Consider the following 19,081-nt stretch of genomic DNA (forward strand, 5'->3'; position numbering starts at 1 on the left):
AATGTAAATCATAATCAAGAATCGTTTATATAATCTTTCTCTTTAGTTTGGATGTGTTTGGATGTATGTGAACACACCACCTGTACTCAGGTCCACACCAAACACCTGAACCAGTGTGTGTGTAAAATCAGAGATCTGGAGGTGACAGATTTGTACCTGTACGAGCACAGACAACAACACACACCAACAGTTTTAGGGTCCCTGTGAAATCCAACATATAACTGAGTGTAAACTACAACTGGTATTGTCATGTTATTAACTGGTAGTGTACAAGCTGTATAATTCTTTATTTTCTGTAATAAAATGCACTGTTGGTGCATATCTGCAGTTGGTTGTAGAAACTTGAACACAGATCAGAGTGTAGTGTTTGTAGGCTGCTCGCTCTCACATGTGTGTGTTATGTACATGACCTAATGGTCTTATAATAAATTGTAGCTGAGAGATTGTGGAGTGCAGAAAGATGTCCCTGCTCCTGTAAATGTGATGATGTGGTGTCCTGTCCTCTGATTTTTGTGTGTGACACAAACACACTGACATTTCTGTTACATCTTCAACTTTAGCTGTGTTTATGGCTGTGTTTGTGTGTTTGAGATCAGTGTTCTGATATTTCGTAATTTCTCTTCCAGTCTGTATGGGTGTAATCTGACAGAGGAAAGCTGTAGAGTTCTGTCCTCAGTTCTCAGCTCAAACTCCTCCAGTCTGAGAGTTCTGGACCTGACTAACAATAAACTGCAGGATTCAGGAGTGAAGCTGCTCTCTGATGGACTGAAGGATCCACATTGTAAACTGGAGATACTGAGGTACACACACACACACACACACACACACACACACACACACACACACACACACACACACACACACACAGACCTTTAAATATTGTGGAATTATTCTAATCATCATATCTTTATTTCTATAGAACCTTTTAAACAGAAATCTTTACAATAGACTATATAGTCAAGTCAAGTCAAGTCAAGTCAAGTCACCTTTATTGTCACATCACCACGGCACATGTGCCATGGTGAGTGAAATTCTTGGGAGCGAGCTCCAGAAATTGCAGAACCATTTACATACAGTAGTAAGAAACATAAATAGAACAATTTACAAACAGGTTAAAAAAATGTGCAAAATGCTCAGTACCATTTGAAATGTGCAAATGCGGAAAATGTGGAAGGAATGCAATGTGCTCATACATAGTCAGTACACACAGTGTACTACTAGACATATATATACCCATACATATATGTATGTATAAGTATGAATATAAATAATATATATAAGTATAAGTATTATATATATGTTTTATATATGTATCATGTAAAGTGCAACAGACTGTACAGATACAGAAATGTCCTGGATTTGGAGTCACACACTACACACTACAGACTGATCCAACTTTCATGTAATGTCCTTAAAACAAGTCAAAATCAGGCTCAGTAGTGTGTGTGGCCTCCACGTGCCTGTATGACCTCCCTTACAACACCTGGGCATGCTCCTGATGAGGTGGCAGATGGTCTCCTGAGGGATCTCATCCCAGCTTTCAACAGTTTTTGTTTTTGGGAGTTTATTATTGACCATCTAATAATTAAAAATGACAGAGGTCTGGATCTCTGTATCCTCTGTGATAACTCACTACGGCCGTAAATAGGACAACAAATGAGTAAAACGTACACAGACTATTTACTGAATATATATATATATATATATATATATATATATATATATATATATATATATATATATATATATATATATATATATAATGGTCATGGTTTTAGATGTACAGAATAACACATCTGCACAGGAGTTCACAAAGATTTATATATGACTAAAGTATATAATGTGAAAGTTGAGGGAATTAAAGAAACCAAGCATGTTCCTGGCTTCAGTATACATGACAGAGAATTACACACGACTGAACTCTATTGGTCATGTGTTTTCAGCACTAGAGAATGTGATGTGGCGAGAAATCGCACGATCCTTTTCTCTGTGATGTGCATTCTTACTTGTCATTTCTCACTTTTACATTCATTTCTCACTGATGGAAACACCTCAATTCAATATCAGAGAAATAAATCACACACTTCATCATTTCTCTTCCAGTCTGTGGAACTGTAATCTGACAGAGGAAAGCTGTAGAGTTCTGTCCTCAGTTCTCAGCTCAAACTCCTCCAGTCTGAGAGAACTGCTCCTGAGTCACAATACACTGCAGGATTCAGGAGTGAAGCTGCTCTCTGATGGACTGAAGAATCCACACTGTACACTGGAGATACTGAGGTACACACACACTCACACACACACACTCTCACACATACCCACACACACACGCAGACACACACACGCATGCAGACACTGACTCACACACAGACTCACACACACACGCACTCACAGTCATGCACCCACACACACACACACTCACACTCATGCACACACACTCACACACACACACATGCAGACACACACACACGCACGCAGACACAGACTCACACACACACTCACACACACACACGCACGCAGACACAGACTCACTCACACTCACACACACACACACACACACACACACTCTCTCTCTCTCTCTCTCTCTCTCTCTCTCTCACACACACACACACACACACACACACACACACACACACACACACACACACACACACACACACACACACAGTTTTATTAAACACTACAACATCCAGTTCTCCTCTCTGGTAACTGTAATTGTAGTGATCTGATATATTGTCATTGTTGTGTGTGTGAGATGGAGAGTAAATGTACTGTATATAAAGATTTCGTGTAGTTCATGTTTTCAATACTCAAACTGATTGTGTTAATTGTGAGAAGGTTTTCTTTCTTGTAGGATGCATTGCTGCAGTATTACAGATAAAGGTTGTGCTGCTCTGGCTTCAGCTCTGAGGTCAAACTCCTCATCACACTTGAGAGAACTGAATCTGTACTTTAATAATCCAGGAAAATCAGGAGTGAAGCTGCTCTCTGATCTACTGAAGGATCCACACTGTAAACTGGAGACACTATAGTGAGTTACTGACTTACTGTCTCTTTACTGATAATGATATTGTGTAATATTCACTGTGTGCTATAAAATGTCACATCTAATGTGTGTATTTATGCTTCTGTTGTTCATAAGCAATGTGTTTAATTTTGTCTGTAATTCTGTCATGTTGTGTTTTTCAGCATTTAGCATAAGACACTCACCTGGTCTGGTGTATGACAGGAGTCTCTCCTCAGACGTTTTTTCCAGGATATATCAGTTATGGTGGTGAAGCGTTAGAACATGTCCCACATTTCCAGCAGTTTGGGAACTGAATCATTCATATTCAGATGTAGAAGATCCATAACAATAACTGAAATAGATCAGTGTTACTGTTTCCCAAATGTTTTTGTCACGGCACAGTTTTGATTTATAAAACATCTCATGGCAGACGGCAAACCACTAAGCTTTAAAATTAATTGCACAGACACACTTCATTGCTTCAGATGGCATATTAAAAGTAGACATAATCCTTTATTCCAATAGAGGCGGGGCAGAGTTATGAGGTTTGACTAACAGTTTGAGGAGCCAATGTAGTTCCAAGGTTTAGTCATAAGCTCTCTTAAACACTTTTCATTGCTTAAATGTTTGTAAAAACTCACCATTAGAGGTAAAGGATTCAGGATAAGGATGACCGCATTGATTTTTTAAAAATAAAACAAAACAAAAATTACTAAATTAACTGTACAAAGATACAAAGTTTCTGTCTGACAGTAAGAACATGTTCCCTTTTTTGTAGAATTGAATTTGCATTTAATATAGAATTATTCAAAATAAATTTATATAATTAAGAAATAACTGGAAGTGTAATTGTAGTATCTTGAGATACCGACCAGTAAATACTCAGAGAAATCATTCTTAATGGTTGCTTTATTTAGGACACATCACAGGCTTTTAACAGTGCCAAGACATTACGTTACTGCCACCTGCTGGACAGACATAAATAGATCTTTTCAGGATGATAGCGCTGGTGCTGGTTCAAAGTTGGTTCCATTGGTGAACCTTCTAAGAACCGGTTTGCCTTTCCACCGGCTAGAGAGCCATCACAGCGCCGAGTGTGACATCACTTTATACATGTCGCGTGTCCCAGCAACTTTAGTGCAGCAGCGGCAAACACAAACACAACATCAACAATGGCGGATGTTGCTTTACTGTTAATGCTCATGGCTTTGCGAACATACATTGGCATCCAAACGCGGCGAATCCAACATGTACGTGCAGCTCCATGTAATCTGTATAAACGGAGGTTGTAATTGAGAAAGTATATAACGTTATTTTATCATTAACACAGAAAAAAGTTAGCCTTAGCATTTGGCTACCTACTATCATGTGTGCTCATAATGTATCTTATTGTGGTAAAGTAAAAGTGTATTAAACATTAATATACTTAAGGTACGTTATCAAATGCACTAACAGTAGCCCCAAGCGGTTCTTAAGTCTAGACCAGCAACATTTTGGTGCTACTTAAGAACCACTTTTCCTGGTTCAGAGCCGGTGCTTTGGCGGTCGAAACAGAAAGAATTAGTGGAAAAGAGGCTTGAGGTAATGTTAATATTATGTGTTTACACATCAAACACATCATTAATTCTTATGTGAAGAAGCCTATAGATTCTAAGTTTATATCTATAAATATATTCTTATTCCCCTGCTCTTTGTGTAACTGAAATGTGTGCAATGAATGAGGTGTTTAAACATCGCTTCCTCTTTAAAAAGGGTAGGAAACCGAAACAAACTCTGGGTTTACTGAAGAAAACCTGAAATCCCGACCGGTTCAGAGTAAGTTGCTATGGTAACTGTTGCTATGGTAACTGTTGCTATGGTATCTGTTGCTATGATAACTGTTACCATGGCAACTGTTACTATGGTAACTGACAGTATAAGTTAGCTCTCTCTCAGAAACGGCCTTAACTTAACCTGCTTTCTCGGGTTTAACATACCTCCCTTTCTGAAACGGAAAACCCAGAGTTTCCCTCATTTCAGGGTTAACATGCTCAGAGTTTTCACTTAACCTCCTTTCTGAAACAGGCCCCTGGTTGAGCCTCCAGAAGTTATTGCACAAGCACAGGCCCAATCACAATGGGGCTGGACCAGGGACTAGCAGACTCCTCGATGATGCTGTCTTCAGCAGGCCTCTGAAACCCTAAACATCTGATGATTTACCACAACCCCAGGGGGCATCTTGATCTCATGATGGACCAGATGTGTTCTGTCAGGGGTAGAGGAGAAGATGTCCACGTATTGGTTCACCAGTGGCATTAAATCTTGTTGTTGGGAGGGAGAGAAATCAGTCCCCCATAAGGCCAAGGTATGCCTGGTAGACTCTGTCAGGTTCACAGCAAGCTCAAACACAGCAACCTTAGGATCTATCCACTTTTTCAACAGATTTATGTGATAAAGTTGAGTGTCTGCACACTTACCCAGCAGGTGGTAGTTGACTGTATCCACCCTCTCAAGGACCAAGTATGGGCCCTTACACTGTGCAAGGAGCTTGCAGGCAACATTGGGAATGAGTATTAGGACTCGATTCCCTGGAGAGCGCTCTGGGGCTGAGCTGAGCATGTATAAGCCCGTTGCTGGTGTTTCTGAGCAGCCTCCATGTGTTGCTTAACAACAGGCAGATCTTTGGGCAAATTAATGCAGCCACCTGACATTGGACAGGATGTATTATCGTACGGTAAGGGAATCGTCAGTATTGCACCGGCTCAGGGGAACAAGCCTGTCAGATTTTTCAAAATACCCAAACTGGAAGCGATGTGGTTCCCTTTAGAGCTGCCCACTGGACAGAATATAATTGATAAATCAGGCCAAGCCAATTTTGTTGTCACCATATTAAATGTCCCAGAAACTAGTGGATGACTTACCTGCTTTTTTCACATGCTCAACCGATTGGTGTAGTCAAATGATTTTGACAAGGATGTGTGTGACTTTATCAACCATTACATAACCTGTCAGTTGCCGGACGTGAGCGTCATAAAATTGTCAAGTTTAACTTCACTACAGGAAGCATTTGAAATCATGCAATAAAGGAAATGTGTTGTGTAGATATCCTTTTCCAAAACTACCCAAGTCTTCAACCACAATCATTGATTCACAACCACAACATTCTAAAGAAGAGGAAAATGAACAAGGACCAAAGACCAAAGGGATGCTGTTCAAAAAGCAATGAACAAAGCAAGGATGAATCTCAGGTTTATGTGGGATTTGCTGAATAATCTTTCCAAGTCCTCTCCTTGAACCGACACCTTATTATAGTGGAGGGGTTTGCGTGCCTGAATGATCCTAGGAGCTATGTTGTCTGAGGCTTTCTGCCCCTGGTAGGATCTCCCAAGGCAAACAGGTCCTGGGCGACAGGCCCACTGCTCTGGGTGTGTGTTCATGGTGTGTGTGTGTTCACTGCTGTGTGTGTGCACTTTGGATGGGTCAAATGCACAGAACAAATTCAGAGTATTGGTCACCGTACTTAGCCGTATGTCACTTCACTTCACGTCAGACAGAGAGTGGTTCAAAACCCTCATGAGGAAAAATATAACAAGGTCCGTGACGTCTCCCGGTACGGCGCAACCGAGGCCCCACCCTGGAGCCAGGCCCGGGGTTGGGGCTCGATGTGAGCGCCTGGTGGCCCGGTCTTACCTCTTACCTTACCACACCTTGTACCCTCCTACCTGTCGCACTGATCATTTATGTTATTCTGCAGTTTTCCAGATGACTGGTAAACTGCAGAATAACTGCAGAATAATGGTGGTTCTAATCAGATAGAAATGGCTGTAGTTAAAACTACAGCCATTTCTATCTGATTAGAACCACCATCTGTCTAGGTTTCTTTCCTTAACACCAAACCTGCCCATTTCCTTAACACCAAACCTGACCTGATTATTATTGCTGGAGATTTCAATCATGCAAATCTCAAGTAAGCGCTCCCTAATTTCCAGTATGTGGAATGAGATGGGAAAACATGCTGAAACTTGTTTACACAAACATTCCGTATCATGTGGATCCCCAGTCCCAACTCGGCTAATCGGACCACATCTCTGTTATTCCAGTATACAGACCACTCCTCAGACACTCTAAACCGGTTCTAAAGCAGGTAAAAGCCTTGCCAGCAGGAGCCACCTCTGCTCTGTAGGACTGCTTTGAGGTCACTGACTGGAACATCTTCAGGGAGGCTGCAACCAATGGCAACTCCTCATATAGTGACCAGCTACAACCTGCATTGATGACGTGACCGTCTCCACATCCATCACCACACACTCCAACCAGAAGCCATGGATGACTGCTAAAGTGCATGCACTGCTGAAGACTAGAGACCTAGCTTTCAGAACAGGCAGCCCTAAGAACAGCAAGGCCCAATAAGTCCCAAGCCATCAGAGAAGCAAAGCGAGCACATGCCCTTACAATCCACAGACACTTTCAGTACAGCAGTGACACCCGGCACATGTGGCAGGGCATACAGGCAATCATGAACTACAAGAGAGCTTCACCTGCCTGTGATAGTGATGCCTCCCTCAGAGATACCCAGAACGACTTCTAAGCTCATTTTGAGATGTAGCGGCAAGGAAGACCATCCCTCCCCCCAGCAATCAGGTACTCTTTCTCTCCATGGCTGACATGAGGAGAACTCTATGCAGAAGGCTGCTGGACCAGACAACATGGGGGCAGTGGTGGCTGGTTAAGGCTCTGAGTTGTTGATTGGAGGATCGGGGTTCAAGGGCCATCACAGCCAAGCTGCCACTGCTGGGCCCTTGAGCAAGGCCCTCAACCCTCCCTGCTCCAGGGGCACTGTATCATAGCTGCCCCTGCACTCTGACCCCAACCTCCTCAGTCAGGGTATGTGAAGAAAAGAATTCCACTGTGCTGTAATGTATATGTGGCAATAATAAAGGCTTCTATACTTCTATTCCTGGAATGCACAGAACAGCTAGCGTATGTCTTCATTGACATCTTCGACATTTCCCTATACACCAGTGCTGTTGTTCCTATGTGCCTCAAGACAACCTCCATTGTCCCCATCCCAAAGAATTCTACAGTGTCCTCACTCAGTGACTATTGTCCTGTCACACTCACACCCATTGTAATGATGTGCTTCAAGAAGCTCATCATGAGGCACATCAAAACCCAGTTACCTCCCTCACTGGACAGTTTGCGTATCATCCAATCTGCTCCACAGACAATGCCATTGCCAAAGCCCTTCATTTAACCCTCACCCACCTGGACAATAACGACACTTATGTACAAATGCTGTTCATAGACTTTAGTTCAGCATTCAACACAATCATCCCTCAGCACCTGATTGGGAAGCTGAGCATGCCTGGACTGAACACTGCCCTCTGCAAATGGATCCTGGATTTCCTGACTGGGAGACCTCAGTCAGTCTGGATTGGGAACAGCATCTCCAGCACCACCACACTGAGTACTGGAGCCCCTCAGGGCTGCATGCTCAGTCCACTGCTGTTCACCTTGCTGACAAACCATATCATCAAATTCGACAATGACACAACCGTGGTGGGTCTCATCAGCAAGAACAACGAGTCAGCATACAGAGAGGAGGTGCAACAGCTAACTGTCTGGTGTAGAGTTATCGTGTCTCTGAATGTTTATAAAACTAAACAGATTGTTGTTGACTTCAGGAGAGCACAGAGCGACACAGATCGTCAAGATCTCAAAAAGCTTCCTCCCCCCATCCTGACTACATTCTATAGAGGGACCATTAAGAGCATTCCGAGCAGCTGCATCAGTGTCTGGTTTGGGAACTGCACCATACTGGATCACAAGTCCCTGCAGCTCAGGACAGTTGAGAAGAACATTGGAGTCTCTCTTCCTCCTCACACACACTCCACCTTCCTGCCGTCTGGAAAAATGTACCGAAGTATTTGGGCCCTCAGGACCAGACTGTGTAACAGTTTCTGTTCACAAGCCATCAAAATCCTCAATAACTGAACTGAACTGTACCGTGCAAAATACACACACACACACACACACACACACACACACACACATGCACAATCATCTGTATGGACTACAATGATGCATACCAAATACACACTCTTCCATCTTAAATGTCTACAGCACCATAATATCAAACTGTTTACATGCTGATTTGCACATGCTGTCTCACATTTCAGTCGAGTGCTGTTTTGCACAATACTCTACATTACCTCATATAACTTCTGCAATAATACTTATGTGTTCATTTCAGTATTTCTGCACACATAATATTGATTGAACATACAGTATTTACACTAGTTGACACTCTTGTGTATTGTCTTTTGTGTATTGTCTTTGTGTAATGTCTTGTATTTTTTGTTTACACTTTTTTGTCTTTTATTGTGCACTGTTTGCACCAGGTTGCACAGATACACTTTATGTGGCTAGGAATACTTACCAAGTCCTTAGCTCTGTCTTTGTTTTACATAACACCATTGTCCTGGAGAAATGTATCATTTCATTGTGTACTTCAACAGCTTTATATTGTTGACATGACAACAAAAACTTCTTGACTCTTGAAATATTTTGAAAATAGTCAGATTTGTCTATCATTACAAAACATTGTGTCAGTGTCTTATTCAATTTCCAATTTAAGTGCTTACAAACTTGCTAACTTTTTTCTGCATTTAAGCTTCTTAGAGGGGTTATAGCTATATTTAGTCCATCCATTCATCCATTTTCTACCGCTTATCCGGGGCCGGGTTGCGGGGGAAGCAGTTTAAGCAGGGACACCCAGACTTCCCTCTCCCCAGACACTGGCGTTCCCAGGCCAGCCGAGAGACATAGTCCCTCCAGCGTGTCCTAGGTCTTCCCCGGGGCCGCCTCCCAGTTGGACATGCCCGGAACACCTCCCCAGGGAGGCATCCTCCTGAGTGACCGAGCTCCTCACCCTATCTCTAAGGGAGCGCCCAGCCACCCTGTGGAGGAAGCTCATTTTGGCCACCTGTATCCGGGATCTTGTCCTTTAGGTCATGACCGAAAGCTCATGACCATAGGTGAGGGTAGGAACATAGATCGACTGGTAAATAGAGAGCTTCGCCTTGCGGCTCAGCTCTTTCTTCACCACAACAGACCGGTATATCGACCGCATCACTGCAGAAGATACACCGATCCGCCTGTCGATCACTATATTTAGTATTATTAGTAATAATACCAAGGTAGTAAGTAGTAAGGTTTTTTGCTAAAAGTTTGTGTTTTTTTACCTATTAGTCAAAGGCATGTTGAGATTTATGAACAATATGGCCATTGCATGTCAGTCATTTCTAATGGGATAGAGTCTAAATCATTCAAAGGACGTTAATTATGATTATTTCTATTCACTTGAATACACTGCTTGAATATCTTATCACCTCTTCAACTGGGAGTGAACTTAAGTTAATGAAACTCCTTATCTGAAATTAAGATCCCAATAAGCCTGACTGAAATAAATGTGTATTTATTTGTTATTGTAGGTGTATTGTTAACAATAACCTGGTTACTTACACCGTCACTCAACATATTTCAGGCTTTTAATAGGATTAAAAATTATCAATCACTATGAAAGTCAAATTGGCCATAGAGCATTGCCATTAATTTATTTCACTGAAAAAATCTAATGTAAATTAAGGTGGATGGGGAATATACTTTTGTAAGACAGCCATGTGTCAAATTGCTCAGCAATGTATGTCCATTAATAATTGTTAAAAATCAATCAGTCAAGAACAAATGATGCAATATAGGTATCTACACAACATTTGAAAGGAATATACAATGCTAGATTCAGAGGCACGAAGACTCCTGATGGTGGACAAGAGAGTCTTGTGGTTGACCATATCAAACACTGCTGAAAGGCACCTGTAGGGGGCATAGCTAAGTTTATGTGTAATTCTTCCATATACCTTATGGCTAACTGAGCTGAAATACTTCTAAAACTACTTAAGAGAAAAATTATTATTATTATTATTATTATTATTATTATTATTATTATTGACTAAACCACATATTCTACAGACATGAAAATTAGTCAGTTTGACAAACTTTCCCTACTCAGGTGAGGGAGAAGACTATAATTGGCCTAATGGTGGCAGTATAAGCACAGCATAAACGCTTCCTGAAAATGGTTAATCAATTCCTTAGTGACACCAGGGAGATGTGTTGGCATTTTATTTTAATTTAATGGTGCCTTTTAATTTGCTTTGGAAGCAGGGTGTGGTCAAGCACCAGTTTGGGAATGAAGAGTGAATTGGATCAAGTGGTAAGGATTACACACCTGTGCTTAATTGTAGTAATGATTGTTCTCCCTTTGCAGTGAGTGGCAGCAGAGATGTAAGTGAGAGAATTGAGAGAGAGATTTGGACACACAGAACCAAATAGTAAAGCTGAAAAGTAAAAAAATAAAATAAAATAAAACCCACTGCCTACCTCCAATTTCCTCTGTACAAAACCCTCTGAACTACAATAGTGTCGAATTAAAGTTTTGCTGTATTCCTGATTCAGTCAGAAGCTCAAATACGTGCTCTACTTTGTTCTTGTTAACAGGGGCTCAGAAAACAGTTTGCTTTTCTCAGGTAAAAAAAAGCTCTTCACAAAAAGTGTGAAGCATACCTGCTTGTCTTGAGTTCTTCTCTGGACCAGTGACAGTAAACTAAACTAAGGCCATTTGAAATAAAGCTCCTTGTAGCAGTGTATGACTTTTGCTTGTACTCTTTTTCTGTTAATATCAGAATTGATAACAGAGGTGTAGTCACATCATCTCATTGTGTCAGTACTGACATATTCTTCTTGAGGTCTGGTGGATTTATCTATGACAATGTTTAATTTACTTTTTTTTTTATTTTTTATTTTAGCAGAAATACTGGGGTTACAGAGTTTTGATCAGATGAATTGATATTAAACTAGTTACCTATTACCATTCTTTTGCTGATGCAACATTTGCTCATCCAATGATGAAGTCCAAAATATAGAACTAAATTAATATTGAAAATGTATCAGAAATAACATATTTACAACACATTGCCTTTGAAGTGTACCTGCCAGAATCATACATGGCCGAGATGCAAAACTTAGGTGTTATGCACTCACCCACTCATGGTTTCATTTAGCATAGAGGCCATATCTCAAGAACTGTGAAGTTTTTTGCTTTCATTTCTTCCTTCACTATTCTTAACCAATTTTCAATTTAGATCCCTTTTGGTTACTACACCTAGATTTAAAAAAAAAAAAAAAATGGCTACAGAGAGTTCCTTAGTTCATACAATCAAAAACATATTGAGATTTAGTTACAGTCTGGCTGCCACCTGCAGGTCTATATTACATATTCTATGTAGTCTAGTCTACATTCTATTTTAAAATTACAGATCAGGGGTTTTGGATTTAGAAATAACACTTACAATTTACACCTGTACACCTACAATTTATCAGAATGGAGAAAAGGTGTAATCACTGTGACTATAACTGTGGCATAGTTGTTGGTGATATATTGGCTGGCTTCAGAATTTCAGGAACCGCACATGTTTCTAGTTACATTGTCTGCAGGCTTGCTGATGAGAGGAATGGCCATAATGCCAAACTAATGCTAATCAGATATTTAGGTGTTTTTTGAAAGGTGGAAATCTTGAATACAGTAGAAGGAGATAATTGAAAAAAACAGATATAATAATAATAATAATAATAATAATAATAATAATAATAATAATAATAATAATAATATTGAAGAAAATGTGAGCGGTGCTTGCATGTTCTAGATGCAAGGTTGACACTGCAGCTGCATGTTATTCAGTACATGTTCGTGTGTACATTTGTTGAAACAACTAATTTGAGCAAAGCCAGTAACCATAATGATTGCATTTAACAGGAGTTTTTAAATAATTACTATTATATACAATTTTAGCTTTATGGTTGTCCATTCATGTGCATATGACATAATTAGAATACCCATAATGCAATTCTCCTCATTGTGTCTTAATGTACCACATATCTGTGCTGTGGTATTTGTTATTCCACTTATTTTGAGGGTTAAGTGTGCTAAAATACCTTTAAAAAATCTCTTTAATGAGCTGATCATTTTATGCATGACATGGCTGCAGTTGTTTTGTGATTACACTCAATGCCTGTTGGGTCCTGCTGCTAAATTCTTAATGAGTGTGTATGAGGTGTGTAGTGTGTATAAATTTTTATGTCATGATATATAAATGAATGGCAAGAAAAGTAATCATACACACATGAACATTTGTTCAAGTTCAAGTTCAAGTTCAAGTTTTTCTTTATTGTCAACTCTTTCACATGTACAGTATATACACAAAAAAGAATCGAAAATGTATTTCTCTCAGTCCCAAGGTGCAAAATATTAGCAATGAGATTTAAATAAAGTGCAAAGCATATGTAGATGCAGTGGAGAATAGGCAGACCAATGCTGCACAAAGTGACTGGTGCATTTGCACAAAATATAAAAAAAATTCTAAGAGTGATGTTTGCATTGCAATAGCAAGCAGTAAATATTTAGTAGAGTGCCTGAGTATACTGTGAAAGTACATCTTCAGCATCTGAAACGTGTGTTATAATTCTACATTTATTGTTACATTGTTACATTTAAGCCTGAGAAACATGAGCAGTCAATGAGATGGTAGAGAATCTATTTTAAACAGCTTTCATGAGAAAATTACTTCTAGAAGAACAATTATTAAATTAATGACTAAAAAGTTTGGACTTGAAGACTAAAGTCTAAATTTGCGCAGCCAGCACAAGTCCCTAGTGTCACTAAATGGTTTATGTATGGAATCACATATCTGCCAAAGGTACTGAGTGTAAATTTAAAAGAAACAACCAGAAATCTATAATGAGGAAGAAATTCTCATCTAACCCTAACCCAGCTGTACGGACCCATTGGGGAAATTCATTCCACCACCGCGGTGCCAGAACAGAAAAGAGTCTTGTTGTGTACCTACATCTTATCCTGAGAGATTATGGGAATAGTCGAGCAGTGCTGGTAGCTCTGAGGGTGCGAGGTGCAGTGAGAGGAGTGATGAGGGCTTTGTGGTAAGAAGGAGCTGGTCCATTTTTGGCTTCATAGGCAAACATCAGTGTTTTGAATGTGATGCGTGCAGCTATGACCGGCTACCACCTTCTAGCATCATATGGTAGAACGCCCCAGGTTAAAAAGATGTCATGTGGCTGCGTTTTGGATCATTTGCATAGGATGAATTGTGTTCATAGATAGACCTGCCAGCAGTGAGTTGCAGTAGTCCAGTCTTGAGTCTGAACAAGTACCTGAGCAGCATGTGTGGACAAAAATTTCTGAATCCTTTTAATGTTGTATAGAAGGAAACCACATGAACATGTCACATTAGCAACATGCAAGGAAAAGGACAGTTGAGTGTCCATAGATACCCCAAGGTTGCGAGCTGTGACTGAAGGGGAGATCAGATTGTTATGCAGGGATATTGCAAGATCATGACCTGCAGATGAATACCTGTGATGATCAGCAGTTCAGTTTTGCTAGGATTGAGCTTCAACCGATGAGCTGCCATCCACAATGATATGTCTGCCAGTTATGCTGAGATCCGAACAGAAGCTGTGGTATCTAAGGGGAAAAGAGAAGATACATTGTGTATCATCAGCATAGCAGTGGTAAGAAAACCTGTGTGAGGAAATAATTTTACCAAGAGAGTAAGTATACAGGGAGAAAAAAAGAGGACCGAGTACTGAGCCCTGTTGGACACCACTGGAGAGTCTGCATGGAGCAGATGTCACTCCCCTCCATGTTAACTGATATGAGTGACCTTCCAGGTAGGAAGCAATCTATTCCCACGCTGGCCCGCAAATTACAAGACTCCTGACGGTGGACAAGAGAGTCTTGTGGTTGACCATATCAAACACTGCTGAATGGTTGAGGAGGATGAGGACAGATGATCAGTGATATGGCAGCATGTAGAATCTCAGACATACAAAAGGGCTGTTATCTGTTTGAATGTGCTGCTGGAAAGCCAGACTGGTTAGGATTTTGGAGGTAGTTATATGAGAGATAGACATTGAGTTGATTTATAGACAATGCATTCAAGACTGTAAAAAAGAGAGAGAGAAGAGATAGCGGCCTGTAGTTACTGATGACTGATGGATTCAGAGCAGGTTTCTTCAGGATGGGAATAACCCTTGCTCTCTTGAAGGTAGTTGTTATATAACCAGATGTCAGGGTTCCATTGATGATCTTGGTGATGAAGGGCAGAAGGTCTTGCGGGACAGTCTGGAGCATAGTGGAAGGGGACTGGATCCAATGGGCAGGTTGTAGGATTGCACGATCAGATGAGTTGTAAAATCTCTTCTGCTACTATGGTTGAGAAATGTGACAATGTAGGAGTAGGGGAATCCTGACTGTGAGACGTAAGTGCAGTCGGGGCAGAAGTAAAGGTCTTGCAACTTTTTTTGATCTTCTTGTGGTAAAAAGAAGCAAAGTCTTCATCAGTCAGAAAGGATGAAGCAGGTGGAGCCGGGGGGTTGAGTAGAGAAAAAAAGATGTTTACGGGGGTTTTCTGCAGAAGCTTCAACCATTTCCTTGTAGAAGGAAGTCTTGGTAGAATTCTGAAAAGAGTCAAGATCTGCATCAAGTTATTTCTTCCACTTTCTCACTTTTCCGGTGAGGGACGCCGCACCGCTTCTGGTTTCTGTGGGGGGTGCCGCCTCACTTCCTGCTTGCGGGGGGCTTTGCAGGCCCATGATTTGCCCACATCAATATTTTTTTTGATTTTTTGCTCTGTGGAGGAGGATTTTTTTTGTCCCACCATCCCTTCCCTTTTGTGGTTTCCGAGACGCGGGACGCATCCCTCCTGCTCGGCTGTGGATGGCGCTCGGCCCTCGCTAGCTGCGCCGCTGTGTGCCTTGCTTCCCCCACCTGCCTCGCCATGTGCCTTGCTCCCCCCACCTGCTTCACCATGTGCCTTTCTCCCCCCACCTGACTCACTGTGTGCCTTGCTCACCCCTCCTGGTCCCCGTCAGGACTGTCATTAAGACGGATTGGCACATCGGGAGCCAAGCCTCGAAGGGGACTATCAGGACTCAGCCCGGACTTTGGCCATGTGCTTTTGTTGATGTTCTGTGTTCACGTGTCTGCCCCGCCCATGTCTTTTCCTCCCCACCTCTGCACACCTGTTCCTCATGTGTTATTCGGCTGCAGAATGTTCAAAATGCTGCTGCAAGATTATTAATGAATATTAAAAAACATGAACACATCACTCCATCCCTGGTCTCCCTGCATGCATTAGCTTCCTGTACAGTACAGGATTGATTTTAAGTTACTTTTACTAGTATATAAATTGCATGGCCTTGCACCATCTTACTTATCAGATTTGTTAACTGAACAGCAAACGGAAAGAGCATTGAGATCAACAACTCAAAATTTACTTCAAATTCCAAGGACCAAGTTAGGCCGGAAAGGGGATTGTGCATTTGCGGCAGTAGCACCTAGACTTTGGAATAGCTTACCCATGTACATCAGGGATGCTGATTCTGTACACGTTTTTAAAATACAACTTAAGACATACTTGTTTTCCATGGCATATCTCTCTTGTTGAAATATTGTATTATTTCTTTTTTATACTTGGATGTTGTAAAGCACATTGGTCAACATGTGTTGTTTGAATAGTAGCGCTATACAAATAAAGTTGACATTGACATTAATTGTTGTTAGTATTTAGTCAAGCTGTGTTGCCTTAAGCATCGCGGAATCCTCTGTTGTTATTTGTCGTGTGTCCTAGTCTGTGTCCTTGTTTCATGTTTTTAAACCCTGTTGATTTTTACGCTATCCTGCATTTTGGTCCGTTTTATCCCCATGTCACTGACAGTAAATAGCAGCATTTTGTAATCAATTGTAAACTTAATATGTAGCCAGTGTAGAGATGTTAAAATTGGGCTTATATATTCATATTGTCTTGTCTTGGTAAGCTGCATTTTGGACTTACTGTAGCCTATTTATTAAAGATGCAGTACAACCACCTAGTAATGCATTATAATAGCCCTGTCTGGAGGCCATGAATGCGTGAACTAGCTTCTCAGCATCAGATAAAGATAGGATGTTTCTTAGCTTAGCAATATTTCTAAGATGGAAGAAGGCTGTTTTTGTAATATTCCTGAAATGATTTTCAAAGACAAGTTACTAATATAATATAATGTCTAATATAACAACCAGGTATTTTACTGAGCTAGTACTGGCAGTATATCCATTTAAATGGAAGTTGAATTAGTGAATTTTTGACCGATAAGTAATATCTTATTAATAAATGTAACGATAGAAAATTTCAGGTCATTAAAATTAACCTAGACATTGTAGATATTTCATCAAGTTTTGATGAGATAACAAGGACATAAAACCTGAACCAAATCTAATATGCAAACCAGATGATCGGCTGTGGCATCAGTATGAGGTAATGGTCTGTGATATCATCAGTTTGAGATGTGATAACTATATCAGAGACATCTGCTCTATGTTATATAAATAAATATTATTGTTAAGACAATGTGTTGGTCTAATGATGTTTTGTTTAAACCCAAATGAGTCCTAAAGCATTGCTTGCATTGTCAACATGTCATCAAAATTACCCAAAATGTCTATAGGCCCTGGGGATCTATACACATTGGCCAGAGTAAGAGATAGTACGTATTTTTTTTGTGTCTAAAAGTGTAACATTAAGAAAAAAACTTCAAAGGAGTTAGACCTGGATGTTGTTTACCAAGTAACTGTAAGAAAATAATTAATGATAGTGGCAACACCACCTCCATGTCTAGTCTGATGAAGCTCATGCTTATGATATATCCTGATGGGGTAGACTCATTTAGACCAGTGTAATCATTTGGTTTTATTAAGGCAGCATGCATCAAGGCTTTTTCCCTACAGTAAATCATTTCATTTATAATAAGTGTTTTGGTATAAGGGATCCAATTTTCAGAAGCCCTAACATTAGAAACTGTTTGTTCATTTGGCATTTTTTCAATTTTGGTTTAATTATGAAAAGCTTTTTCAAGAACGTTTAGTGAATTTACTCTTTGATCTCACTACACAGAGAACAGACTTTACAGAGGAACAATTTAGAGCATTCTGAGCTGCTGCATCACTGTCTGGTTTGGGAACTGAACCATCTCAGATCACAAGATCCTGCAGTGGATAGTGAGGACAGCTGAAAATATCATTGGAGTCTCTCTTCCCTCTATCATGGACATTAACACCACATGCTGCATCTGCAAAGCCAACAGCATTGTGGATGACCCCACACACCCCTCACACACACTCTTCACCCTCCTGCTGTCTGGAAAAAGGTACCCGAAGCATTCAGGCTCTCACGACCAGATTGTGTAACAGTTTCCTCTAGACATCAGACTCCTTAATAACTGAACTGAACTGTTCTGAGCACAACACATGTACATCAATTGTATGGACTGCACAGACCTACATGAAATACACACACTTCCAATATATATCCATCCATTTTTTGCTCATTGCACATGCTGTCTCAGATTTCAGCCATTTTTTCTGTTTTGCACAATCTTGTACAATATCTCAGGTAACTGCTACTATAGTACTGTTTTCCAGTATTTCTGCACATGCAATATTGTTGAACAATACAGTATTTACACTTTTTGGCACTGTTTCTGTTTATTGACTTTTGTGTATTGTCTTTTGTGCATTGTCTTGTGATTTTTTGTTTGCTTTTTTCCTGCACTGTCTTGTCTGTCTTGTTTGTATTGTCCTGCACTGTTTGCACCAGGTTGTGCAAAGTTTATGTGGCTAGGACTATTTACTAAGTCCTTAGCTCTGTCTTTGTTTTATGTAGCACCATGGTCCTGGAGAAATGTTGTCTCATTTCACTGTGTTCCGCAACAGCTTTATATGGTAGAAATGATAATTAAAGCTTAATAATTATAATTTGAACTGGGATTCATCACTTAGATGGTCTGCTTGGTTTATATGTTTATACAATTAATAAACAATTGTACAGATAATTACATACATCCTGTAAATAGTCATCCAGATCAACTTATCTTCTGCTTGATTTCTGTGATGTTAATGAATTGTCCTGCGATGGGTTGGCACTC

The 19,081-nt window shown here is 40.4% G+C and overlaps 1 long non-coding RNA gene across 2 annotated transcripts; it reads left to right on the forward strand.

The window, feature by feature from the left end:
- The first annotated feature begins 785 nt into the window (after nt 1-785).
- LOC113660873 lies at nt 786-3,700 on the forward strand. Of its 2 annotated transcripts, none has more exons than XR_007144623.1 (3): nt 786-800; nt 2,852-3,028; nt 3,187-3,700. It is a non-coding gene; the product is annotated as an uncharacterized LOC113660873 (long non-coding RNA). The 2 variants fall into 2 exon arrangements; XR_003444934.2 differs by lacking the exon at nt 786-800 and adding an exon at nt 2,237-2,277.
- The last annotated feature ends 15,381 nt before the right edge of the window (nt 3,701-19,081 follow it).

The sequence above is a fragment of the Tachysurus fulvidraco genome, chromosome 13 (genome assembly GCF_022655615.1).
Source record: "Tachysurus fulvidraco isolate hzauxx_2018 chromosome 13, HZAU_PFXX_2.0, whole genome shotgun sequence".
In the NCBI taxonomy this organism is placed as follows: Eukaryota; Metazoa; Chordata; class Actinopteri; order Siluriformes; family Bagridae; genus Tachysurus; species Tachysurus fulvidraco.